The sequence below is a fragment of the Nannospalax galili genome, unplaced genomic scaffold, assembly GCF_000622305.1.
Source record: "Nannospalax galili isolate Female #2095 unplaced genomic scaffold, S.galili_v1.0 scaffold484, whole genome shotgun sequence".
In the NCBI taxonomy this organism is placed as follows: domain Eukaryota; kingdom Metazoa; phylum Chordata; class Mammalia; order Rodentia; family Spalacidae; genus Nannospalax; species Nannospalax galili.
Genome location: NW_008350788.1, coordinates 20,443 through 25,372, shown reverse-complemented (window position 1 = coordinate 25,372; position 4,930 = coordinate 20,443). Strand labels below are relative to the sequence as shown.

Below are 4,930 nucleotides of genomic sequence, written 5' to 3'. Positions count from 1 at the left end.
GGGAAGGACTCCACCGGGTCTTCCGGTTCTCCTGGGGCCGGGCCAGGCCTCGGGGTCCGGAGTTGGACTTGCCCTATCTCCTCCCGCTCGCCAAACCCTGGGCCTCTGCTTCCTTCCCTAGGCTGTAAGATCTCTTGGAGTTCCCGTCCAGGCCCCACTGTCGGGAAATGAGCTCAACCCTCCACAGCCCTCTCGGTCTGATTCAGCCATGACTAGCCAGAAAGCTCCAGAACTGGGTGAGGCCGAGGGCTGGGCTGGAACAGGGCCAGGGGCGTGGCCGTTCGCGGGCGGGGCGGGGCCGTGTGCGGAGGGGGCGGTCCGCCGTCTGGGGACTAAGTGGGGCTTGGGGACAGTGGTCCCCAGGTCCTCAGCTCCGCAATTTGGTCTCAGACTTTCTAGAAACACTGGCTGGGCCTTTGAAGTCCATGCTGGTGTCAAACTCATGGCAAATCCTACCTCAGCCTCCCAAGTGCTGGGGTTAGGTACATGAGCTGGCACTCACGACAGCACTATTTTTTGGTTGGTTTCTTTCGTAACCAGTTGTTGCACTGTTAACTCCATTTTGTTTTATTCCTTTTAGATGGACCCACATGCATAAGCCAGCTTGCTCTTCCACCTCAAGTTCTGCTCTGTGCCATATGTATTAGTCCATTTTTGGTTACTATAGCAAAATACCATACTGGTTTCAAAACAGATGTTTATTTAGCTCTCATTTTTGTAGACCAAGGTCTAGTATCATGTGCTGCCGTGAAGCCAGAGGGATTCAGGGACGAGAGGCTTGGTTTTTTTAAAGATTTTTTAAAACAATTTTATGTATATGTGTGAGTGCTTGTGTGTATGTATATGCACGGTGTGTGCTTAGTACCCCAAAGAGTCCTGAAGAGGGTATTGGATCCCAAGGAACTGGAGTTACAGAAGGTTGTGAGCCACCATGTGGGTGCTGGGAACTGAACCTGGATCCTCTGCAAGAGCAACAAATGCTCTTTAACTGCAGAGCCATCTCTCTGGATTTTTTGTTTGTTTGTTTTTGGTCTTGTCTTGAGACAGGGTCTCACTGTAGCTCCAGCCTGCCTGAATCTCACTGAGATCCACCTACCTCTGCCTCCCAGGTGCTGAGATTAAAGGCATTTGCTACCACACCCAACTCCAGCTTTTTTTTTTAAATTATTTTTATTTTATGTGTATGAGTGTATTGCCTGCATGTATGAGAGTGCACTGTGTCATGCAATGCTGCAGGCTTTGGATTCCCCTGGAACTGGAGTTAAAGACGGTTTGTAGCTGCCATATGGGTGCTGGGAATTGAACCTGGGACCTCTGCAAGAGCAGTCAAGAGCTACATTAATGTCTTCTGATGGCACCACCCCAAATGATCTGACCACCTTCCACTAGCTGTGTGTATGTGTATGTGTGTGTGATATTTAGTTATTGGGTCCTACTTCTTAAAAGTTCTACCATCTCAGGTGGGTGCGGTGGCACTTGCCTTTAATCCCAGCACCCAGGAGGCAGGGCAGGTGGATCTCTGTGAGTTCAAGGCCAGCCTGATCTACATAGTGAGTGCAGGCTAGCTGGGGCTACAGGGAGACCCTGTCTCAAAAATTCCAAAAAAAAAAGTTCTACCATTTCAATATAGCCACACTGGGGACCAAACTTCTAGTGCAGGAACCTTTTGGGGGACACAAACCATATCTAACCCATAGTGCAATATGAGGCAACTTGGGTTAGTACATGAATGCATGGGGTGGGGACTATATTATTTTGCCTAACACTATAAATCAAGGTCAGGTTCAAGGTAAAGTCCAGTGTTGGTTTTAAGATCAAGGTCAGGTTTCAATTTAATCCTCATCCATCTTCACTTTTAATTTAAAGTGATGATCAGGTTTGGGATAAGGGTCAGCATAATGGTGAGCTCTTTCTGATTCTTAGGATATGGTTTTCACTCTGTGTTCTGGTGTGTCTTGCTCTCAAGATAAGAACAGGCCATCACAAACCTTACATGAAAGAAAAAGAACAAGATACATACACACAACAAACAAATATACCCCATAAACCATGCATGGTGGTACTTGCCTGTAAGCCTGGTACTCAGGATGCTGAAGCAGGATTGCCTTGATTTCAAGGCAAGCCTGGGCTATATGGTTCGAAGCCAGGGATTCCTCCTAATAGGTCTTCTTTGCCTGCTACTCTAGAAAATGTGCTTGGAAGCAGAGGGCAAGAGAGGGGTGGTGTTCAACAAATAAAGTTCTGTGGTATACTACTTAATTCTGTGTGGTGCATTCCTGAATATAATGGTATTTTTAAGGGATATGGCAACCAAAACAAAATGGACTGAGAAACCCATTAATCTTGATCATTCAGGAATTTTTTCCCCATGTTTTAATTGCTTTCTCATCCTTATTCCCCTCAACCCAGAGACACTGCAGCTACATCCAAGTGGCTGAGTAGGTATCTAATTTATATGTAATTTATATCTAATTTATATGTAAGAAAGCTGGGGGGCTGGAGAGATGGCTTAGCAGTTAACAGCACTGACTGCTCTTGCAAACGACCAGGGTTCGATTACCAGCACCCACATGGCGGCTACAAACTGTCCTTAACTCTAGTTCCAGGGGAATCCAAAGCCCTCTCTGACCTCCGCAGCGTTGCATGACACGGGCACATTCACACACATGCAGGCAATACACTCATACACGTAAAAACAATAAATAAAATATTTTTCTAAAAAAAGAAAGCTGGGACTCTGTTCTGTAGAACAAAGAGCACTGAGTCTCTACCTCTTAAGGTTTTATTTGCAGGGATGGGGTGCTCTAAGCAGGTATCCAGAAACAAAGGAAAGGGTTTGCAGATCAAAAGTTATTTCTCTTCAGGAGGTCAGGAAACAATGAACAAAGTGTGGCCTGTTTGCAAGGTACAGAGCAAATGTTCACACAACTAAATAAGGCATAGCTTTTAAATCTAAACATTCAGAACCCTGTGTCAGTATGCATGCCTATCTGGCTCTGCCATCATAGACACTCTTGGCTTCTGGTGACTTTGCACATGTACTCATGCGTGCTTCTGCAGAATACAACCAGGGTTATTGTCTCCAACACACTGCCACATATACCACAAAAACCAAACATTCCCCCAATGACCTAGTCCGATTCCTCCATTCACTCCCAGCATACATACAGTTCTGTCATACCTAAAATATTACTCTTTCATGTCTTAAGGAAGACATTTTCTCTTATTAGGGATTTTCAATTTAGTATATCTTTTAAAATGTATTTTATTTATTTTTATTTTATGCATATGAATGTATAGCCTGCATGTAGGTAGGTGCACCCATGTTGTGCAATGCCTGAGGCGGTCAGAAAAGGGTATAGGATCCTCTGGAATTGGAGTTAGGGTGATTGTTAGCTGCCATGTGGGGAATTGAACCTGGGTCCTCTGCAAGATCACCCTGTGCTCTTGCCCGCTGAGTCATCTGTCCAACCCCCATTTTAGAATACTTGAAAAAAAAAAAAATGGGCGTGTGTATAGGCTAGAAGTCAGAGGCAAGTGCCTTCCTTAATCACTTTCTACCATATGTTTTGAGATAGAACCTCTCATGGAACTTGAAGTTCACTAATTTGGCTAGGCTGGCTGACTGTGGAGCTCCAGGGATTTTCCTGTTTCCATCTCTCTAGTGCTGGGATCACATGTGCACATCACCCCAGCTTTCTACTTGAGTGCTGGCGATCTTAACTTACATTCTCATGCTTGTGTAGCCAGCAGTTTACTAACGGAACCATCACTCTAGCCCTGGAAAAAAAATTTGCTAATAAATTTATTTTATTTATATGTATGTATGTGTGCCTACTTGTCTGTATGTGAACCGTGTGCATGCAGATGCCTGAGAGGACAGAAGAGGGCATCAGATCCCCTGGAACCAGAGTTACAGGCAATTGTGAGCTAGTCAGTGTTGGTGAGTGATCTCCAGCCCCAGAAAATGATTTTTTAATTAAAAGAAAAATATGACAGGTACAGTGGCACACACCTTTAATCCCAGAACCCAGGAGGAAGAGGCAGGCAGATCTCTGTGAGATCGAGGTCAGCCTGGTCTACACAGCCAGTTCCAGGCCAGCTGGGGCTACAGGGAGTCAAACAATTATATATATATTAATATATAATTGTTATATATAAATTCATATTTATTATATATTTATACACACATAATATTTAAAAATCTATGTTTTTAAAACCTGATTCAGAACCAAAGACTTTAAGAGTCCTTGTGCAGAGAGACTAAGAGAGAAAGAGGAAGAAGTAACAATTTTCATGTCTGAGACTTGGATGTTGACACCTTAAAACAAAGAACAAAAATAGTAAAACCAGCCACAATAAAGACAGGTTTGGGGTGAATAACGGCAGAGATCACAGCTCTGCCTCCACGTACTCTTTGTTGGATCTTCTGCACTATGGAGGTTAATGATACAGCATTGTAAAACAAGACAATGGGTGGGGTGGGGGAGATGGGTTAAACACAAACACAATTGAGTGTCCATATGAGGCTATCCCAGGTGAAGAGGTCAGAACCCTTCAGGACTCGGCCTTCAACAACAGAAAACTTGGTTTTCTGGGGCTGAAGCGTGAACTGATCAATTCATGCAACGAGCAGCCATTTCTGGCCTCCCAGGGTGCTAAGCGTGCCATCTGGAGGATGCGACACTTTAAGCTGAAGGTGCCAGCAGATCTCAAAAGCCTTGCTTCAAAAGTCAAAACAAGACTACCAAACCCCCTTAGTTTCAGCCCTTGGAGAGTCCACGAGGCGTGGGATTACTGTAGATGCTTCGGATTCTTCTTTAGGATTTCAAAGCCAGGATAAAGCAAAAGGAAACATGTTTCCGCCCGGTTTCGAACCGGGGACCTTTCGCGTGTGAGGCGAACGTGATAACCACTACACTACGGAAAC

General features: G+C 44.8%; 1 non-coding gene across 1 annotated transcript; it reads right to left on the bottom strand.

The window, feature by feature from the left end:
• Positions 1-4,857: 4,857 nt before the first annotated feature.
• On the bottom strand, positions 4,858-4,930 carry Trnav-cac. Its single transcript has one exon. It is a non-coding gene; the product is annotated as a tRNA-Val (tRNA).